This window comes from Felis catus, chromosome F1 (genome assembly GCF_018350175.1).
Source record: "Felis catus isolate Fca126 chromosome F1, F.catus_Fca126_mat1.0, whole genome shotgun sequence".
Lineage (NCBI taxonomy): Eukaryota > Metazoa > Chordata > Mammalia > Carnivora > Felidae > Felis > Felis catus.
In genome coordinates, this window is record NC_058384.1 from 25,903,283 (window position 1) to 25,910,647 (window position 7,365).

Sequence of the window (7,365 nt, forward strand, 5' to 3'; positions counted from 1 at the left end):
GGAAGGCCAACGTTTGTTACCACAATAGCAAAACCTACCAATATTCTTACATAGAAGGAGGCCACACTTCTTCCAAATACAGGTGACCCACTAGAATTTGTGCTTAACAGAAACTCCAGAGGCACCTGGGTGGCTCAGTTGTTGAGCGTCCGACTTTGGCTCAGGTCATGATCTCACGGTTTGTGAGTTTGAGCCCTGCGTAGGGCTCTGTGCTGACAGCTCAGAGCCTGGAGCCTGCTTCAGATTCTGTGTCTCCCTTTCTCTCTGCCCTTCCCCCCTTATGCTCTGTCTCTTTCTCTCCGTCAAAAATAAATAAACATTAAAAAAAAAATTAAACAGAAACTCCAAAATTCCACCAGCATGACTATTTCAAGTCAGATCATCATAGCCAGAATGAAACCTCATAAGACTGGGGTAGGACATCTAGTTCCAAGTAATGTGGCTCCTTCATTGGCCGCTGGAATGAATTAGCCACAAATAAACCCTTAGGAAACTGTGTGATTCATTCACCATATGAAGTTAATGGATATCAACCAATTAAGTCTTGGAACCTGACCCCTCCAAGGACAATTACTGTTGTTTTGTTGTGGGTGATGTTTTGCTCCTTTTCCTGGTTAGTGTAATAAAACCATGCTGTCTGCATTAGCACTTGGGCTATCCTCTTCCAACTGTGGACTGATATTTCTAGAAACTCTTCCCGCTTGCTTATTTTGGCAGTGGAGTTAGAATGCAGAATTCACAGTCTTATCCAGGGATCTGCAATGAATACTTCTATGGCTTAGTTCGCAACCAGCGAATAGGAGGGATTAATTCTTCATATTAACTACACTCATAAAAGATTTTCAAAGAATGCTTTGATTGATTGCCTGATTGCATTAGTTGGGGGGCCCCTCTCAGAAACTTCTGGTCCTGGGGGCTCTTTTACAATAGAAATCTCATCAGATCACCCTGCACTCAAAATCTTCTATTTTCCCATCACTCATGGGTGGAATCTAAGGTCCTCAACATGGCCGCTTCAGCCTGTGTGATCTGTCACTGCCTCCCTCTCCGGTCACCCTCTTTGCTTACCATATCCTTGGTATACTAGACTCTCTCGTCTTCTTTCTCTCCAGAGGACTTTACCCCAGCTGTTCCAGCTGACTAGAGTGCTCGACACCCAGATAATTCTTTCTTGTCCTCTAGGTGTGAGGTTAAATATTGCTTTCTAACCTCCTCCCATTCCAAATTGGACTCTCTAGGTATGCTCTCTCATAGTGTCTGCACTTTTCCTTTGTAGCATTTACCATTATTGTTAATTATGGCATTTATTTGAGTAATTATAGGTTACTAGTGGTTGGCAATTTCCAGGTCAGAGGCTGGTTTGTTTTGCTCAGTGCTGAATGCCCAGGTGATAGGAATTCAGTCAATATTTACAGAATGGATGAAGATTTATAGTGTTGTGACATTAGCTCCCATAATTGTGATTGCTCCACTGTGCATTGTGCTTAATACACACACACACACACACACACACACACACACACAGACACACACACACACACGTTTGTGTATATATGCATGTACTTATGTATACATAAAGGTTTTGTTTTATGAAGCTGGTTCTTAATCATCACTTTAAGATGAAAGTTGTAGCAAACACTCTTTCCTTTCCAGATTCCCTTTACTATGCTGTGTAGGCCAGCTGTGGCCAAATACCTTCTCCCTTGGATAATGAAAGAGGTGCCGATAGGAGTCCAAGTATGAGATCCAAGTATGAGTCCAAGCAGCAGGTTCAGGCCTGCTTAGCCCAGTCATTTGCTCTTTCTGGGGTCAGTTTCCTCACCATGAAGTGAAGGGCTCAGATGAGATAATAATTAACATCCTTTCTATTTTAATGCAGTATGATTCTAAAAGAGGAGAAGGGAAGGAAAGTTAACTTTTAATATCAGAGGCTAAAGGAGTTGAATTAGTTTGGCTGTGGGTGACAGAAAGCCATAAATAATGGTGACTTAAATAAATTTCAAGATTGTTTTTCTCTCAGGTGAAAGCCTAGAGATTGGCCATCTATGGCTATAATGGGGTACCAGGCTCCTTCTATCTCTTTGCTCTGCCCAGCATGGCTTCTATTGCCAAGGTAATTTCATGATCCAAGGTGGTGGCTGGCCATCTGCTTACACTCCATTGGTGGAACTTAGTCTTCTAGACTCACCTACCTGCAAGGGGATGTATCAAATGTAGTTTTTATTCTAGGTGACTGTGGGGCTCCCACTGCTAAGGAATAAGAAGAGAACACATATTAGATGAAATATATCAGGCTCTGCTACAGTGGGCTTCCCAAGAAGGGCTAATTAGGAAGATGTCCAAAAATTGCTGAGCACAAAATCACTACTTAAAATGGAATCAAGATAATTAGGAGTCTGCCTGTTTTAGAGTTTGGCCAAAATGCAAGGCAGAACAATCATCGTTTCAGGGGAAGGCAAGGGCTTTGGCTTTATGTGGAAGGGGATGGTATGGCCAATACAGGAAGAGAAAACAGACTCTCTAGGACCTTCTGTAGACTTAGGAGGCAAGACAAGGAAGAACACTATGCTAGGAAACAAGGAACTCTGGCCATTTAGTAGAGACTGAGGGAAAATTAAAGTGGCCAAATCTGCACTCCAGTGAAGACATGCACCTATAATTTGCTTTCTGGCCTATAGTTTCTAATCTGAGATTCCTCACATTATCATTTCTGTGTGTGATATTGCTGGTGATTCACAAAAGAGGAGAGATATGCAGGAAGTCAGAAGAGCAAGGCCTTTAGTCTCATGACTGCAGCCCAAAGAGGATGTCCCTGCCTTCCTTCCCCACTTTCCCCACGTTGTGAGAAAGGTGAGGGCGAGGGGGAGGCTGGTGGCCAGGGAAATCTGGGAGACAACAAGTGAAGCTTGAAGCAGGGAACAGAGGATCTGAGGCTTACACCATTGCTCGCTTATTTCCGTGCTTTGGACCTGGCTACCCTACTCACATTTCTCTGCATTAGGAGTGAGGACACTTAAAGACCAGCACCTCAGGGAGAAGAAAGGGACTACAGCCACTTGAGACATTTCTCTCCACCCACAAATCTCTCCTGACTATGGTCATGACCTCATGGCTCTCTCTGAGTCCTTTGTCACTTGAGAGAATAAAAAGCAGAGAAAGAAAAAAGGAGAAGAAGACAAAGGAAGGTGAATATCTGAATTAGATAGGCAAGCTGCTGTAACAGTTTAACACAATAGAAATTTCTATCTCATCTAACAGGCTAATAAGTGGGGGGTGGGGGAGGGTTGGGGGAATCCAGGCAGTGATAGACTCTGCCATCTTCACTTTAGGGCTTCCAGAACTGCCCTGGGCATCAACACCCATCTGGCAGACTGGGAAAGAGCATGAGAGACTGCCAAATGGGAGGCGTTTATCAGCCTGCCTGGAAGCAGCACACGTACATCACTCTTGCTCACATTCCATTATGGCCACTTCTCACTGGAGCGGCGTTGGAATATGTGGACTGTTTGCCCAGGAGAGAATGGGTTTGTGCTCAGCCAGTGGCCTCAGTCATAGTGGACCTGAGAGGGAAAGACAGGTAGAATGCTCTGGAGAGGACTGTGTTCATGCAGTAGTGAGAGTGCAAAGTTAATCTTGTCTCAAGAAGGATTTCAGACCACAGACTAGATGAGAAAATGGAGGGCTAGAATGGCTGGTCTTCCCACTGGGACAGCACTATGGCTCTCATTTGTTTCCCTTTTGTCAATGTGAGGACACCAATGTTCAAATCAGAACCAATTATCTTAGAGAGTTACTGTGCTATGCTGGATGCCCAGTCCCTTGCTGCCAAGCGACTACCATGTGAATACCTCTGATCCTGGGGAACTCACTATCTTGTAAGGCAGTCCAAGCCATTAATTCATTGATGAAAATTTTTTTTGAGTGCATGACCTTTGCCAGGCACTAGGAATATGTGGTGACAAAAACATAGGACAAATACTTAAGAGTTTCATATTTCAGAACAAATTTCCCTGCTATTTTTGTTTGTTTGTTAAATAAGTCCACATACTTTGCTTCTGCTGATGGTACTTCTTGTTACTTTCCATTCCACAGATCACCCAGTTGTCTGGGTGAATTGCAAGCACAATATATCATAGTCCCTTCTCAGACCCCAATCAACCTCACCCTAATAATTCCTAGGCAAGTCCATTATAAATTCCCAAGGGGTAGTTAGAAACCACCTAAACAGTATTTTCCAAACCACCTTTTCCTTAGAGGACTTTTTTGGAGTCATTTGTCTATTTGCAAAATTGCTTCTCCTCTGCCTTTCCATGTTAGGTTTCTAAATTCTGCCTCTGGGTCCCTTTCAAAACCTGTAATTGGATCATTCTAGGGCTGACCTGCTATGTAGTGTCTCAGTGTCCTTGTCTATATTCATCTTGGAACAAACCCATCTTGGAACTCACTTTTCATTGCAAAACTTGTCTATGCTTCTTATTTCAAAACCACTGCATCTGAAAGCTGCCTCCTAGTTTGTGTTGCCAGTTCAAAATATAATTCGTGTCTAGAGACCAAAGTGCTTTCAAAATTGTTTTGGAAGATCCTCTAGAAGTTCAGTACAAAACCCTCAGGATCATCTTCCCTGACTATTTCCCCTCTCCACCAGCTCTCCTCCCTCTCTCTCACTTTGGAGTTTGAGGTCTGTCCACAGAGAATCTTCCCTATCTGCTCTCAGCCTCAACAGAATTAATATGTCAAACTCCACTGTAAAATTGACATTTGGGCATCAATAAGCAAAAGTTATTCCTAAATGTCCCTATTTTATCTTTTAGGTAAAGCCCATTGTGTTTTTAACCTCTAAGCAATTCCTTCGACTGGCCTGCCCTATTCTAACTAGTCTTGAAGTGTTCTTTAAAAAAAAAAAATTTAATGTTCATTTATTTTTGAGAATGAGAGAGAGAGAGAGAGAGAGAGACAGATGTATGAGTGGGGGAGGGGCAGAGAGAGACACACACACACAGAATCTGAAGCAGGATCCAGGCTCTGAGCTGTCAGCACAGAGCCTGATGATGGGCTTGAACCCATGAGAAGTGAGATCATGACCTAAGCCAAAGTCGGACACTTAACTGACTGAGCCACCTAGGTACCCTGAGGCCCTGGAATGTTCTAATGATGTAAGGGGAAACCAAGCCATTGGTGACTGCCAGGTACCCGATGTATATTATCCCATTAAGTTGTCTCTACCCTCCTGGGAGACTGGCTCTACTATCCCAGTACTTCAGATGAGGAAATAAAGCAGAAAGAGGTTGAGTAACTAAGGTCTCCTCCATGCTGGCCAGTGGAATCCAAATTTGCATATGTCTGATTCCAAAGCTAAAGCTCTTTTTGCTGCTCTAAGGAGCTTCCTGTTTTGAAGGTTGAAACAAGTCAGGCATATAAACTTGGGCATATAAACTTGTCTTCTGAACCTCAGGTTCCTTCTGAAATGAAGAAGTAGGTTTAGATGAATGCCAAAGTCCCTCTGTCTCTAACATTCTCTCCCTTCCCATAGCTCTCGGCCTAGCTCATTCTGGGGGAAGAACTTACGCCAACCTGAAGCAACAGCAACAGGGTAATACCAACAATAACTATTTATCAAGTGCCTACGCCATACAAGGTGAATTATAACTTTACTTATTTTGATCCCTTTAACAAATCTATGAGTTCTTATTATCCCTATTCCATAGATGAGTAGACTGAGGATCAGAGAAGTTAGAAACATGACCAGAGTCACACAGCCAATAAGAAACAAACCCAGGGGTGTCTAATTTCTAAGCCCATGTTCATGTGTCCACCACACTATGTTTTAGGGGAAGCAAGAAATGAGGCAGAGGGAAAAGCTCTATGAATAATGGTCCCTTAGGGCAAGAGAAACATGTACATCTGGCAGAATGATCTAGAGGTAAGTCAGTTGGGATGAGAAAGGATACTTGGAAGGACAAAGTAGTTAAAGCACACCCCTAGTCTTCCCAACTTTGCTTCCAACTCTTAGCAGACATGCTTCTTACTTCCAGGCACAGAGTGCTGCCCTGGTAGGAACTTAGCTTGGGGGAGCCTGGCTTGGTGCCCAGTGTTGCTCACGGAGCCACTTAGACCCTAAGTCACTAAGCCTTTTATCTCATTGCTTTTTTATCTCATCTTATTACTGGGTCCATGCTTTTCTGACCTCTCTGAACTTCAGCCAAAATTGCCAGACTCCCAGCTCAAGTCCCACCATGCCCAGTGCTTTTCTGGAGCTGCCTGAGTCTTAGTGTATAGTTGGTAAGGCTTGTAGGAGTATGAAATCAACATCAGCGAAAATGGAAAAGGACAATCAGTGGAAAATAAAAATGGGTTTCTGAAGAGTAAGCAAGCGTCCTTTAGGGGTTACTCTTAGCTGGTCAGGTGGCTGAGAAGGAGCAGCCAATTATGAGAGAGGGCCTGGGAACAGGATGAAGGCTGACATCTAGATAGTTTAACGTTCTACAGCCTCTGAGCAAGGAGAGCAAGTCAGGTTTTCCCAAGCAGGTGCGTGACCTGGTGGCATGCAGATGTGGGCTTTGGAGCCAGGTAGATCTGGATTCAAATACTCAGCTACTTCCCCTTTCTGGCCTCAACCTACGGCCCCAGTCAGTAAAATGAGAATGACTGGAACCTCACAGGATAGCTGTAAACATTAGAAACCATGTGCATGGCGCTTTAAGCACATAGAGAGACAGGAGGCACGTTCTATTATTATTATTAAGGAAATAGCGTGAGAAAGGCTTTTTCCTGCCATGAGCACACAAGCAATCATCGTCACCTTTCATGCTGTTTTGCTTGTCCAAAAATCGGGGCGTGACCCTTTGGTGAGTAAAAGCTGACAGTACTCAATTGGCCATTAAAATTCGGAATGAAGCAAGTCTCTGCAATTGAGAATTCTGGAGCCCACCACTTAAGAGTTTCAATAATGGGACCATACAGCTTTTTACAGGGGGAATGTTTGAAACTTGCCTTTTCACCACTTCAAAATAGACATGCAATGATTGCTTGCAGCTGACTGTCATTTAAGAAAATAAAGAATGAATACCCCCAAACCAATAAAGGGAAAGGACAAATCAGTCATACCAAACCAAACAAAAAAAAAAAAACAAAACCAAAACCATCACCTGTGAAGCAGGGCAGGCCTGTGAAATGGTGGAAGTGACTTGTTGGATGAGAAATAGGCCCACCAGTCCTGTGGGTGCCCAGGTGTCCCGGTTAACAGCTTTGTCCCTGAATTGTTTTCAATAGTGCCCCTTTAATTCTCAGAGATGTCCCAGTGTGGATAATAAATTCTCTGGTCACCTGGTCATATGGAATATCACTTGCACATTGATGTGGTGGGAG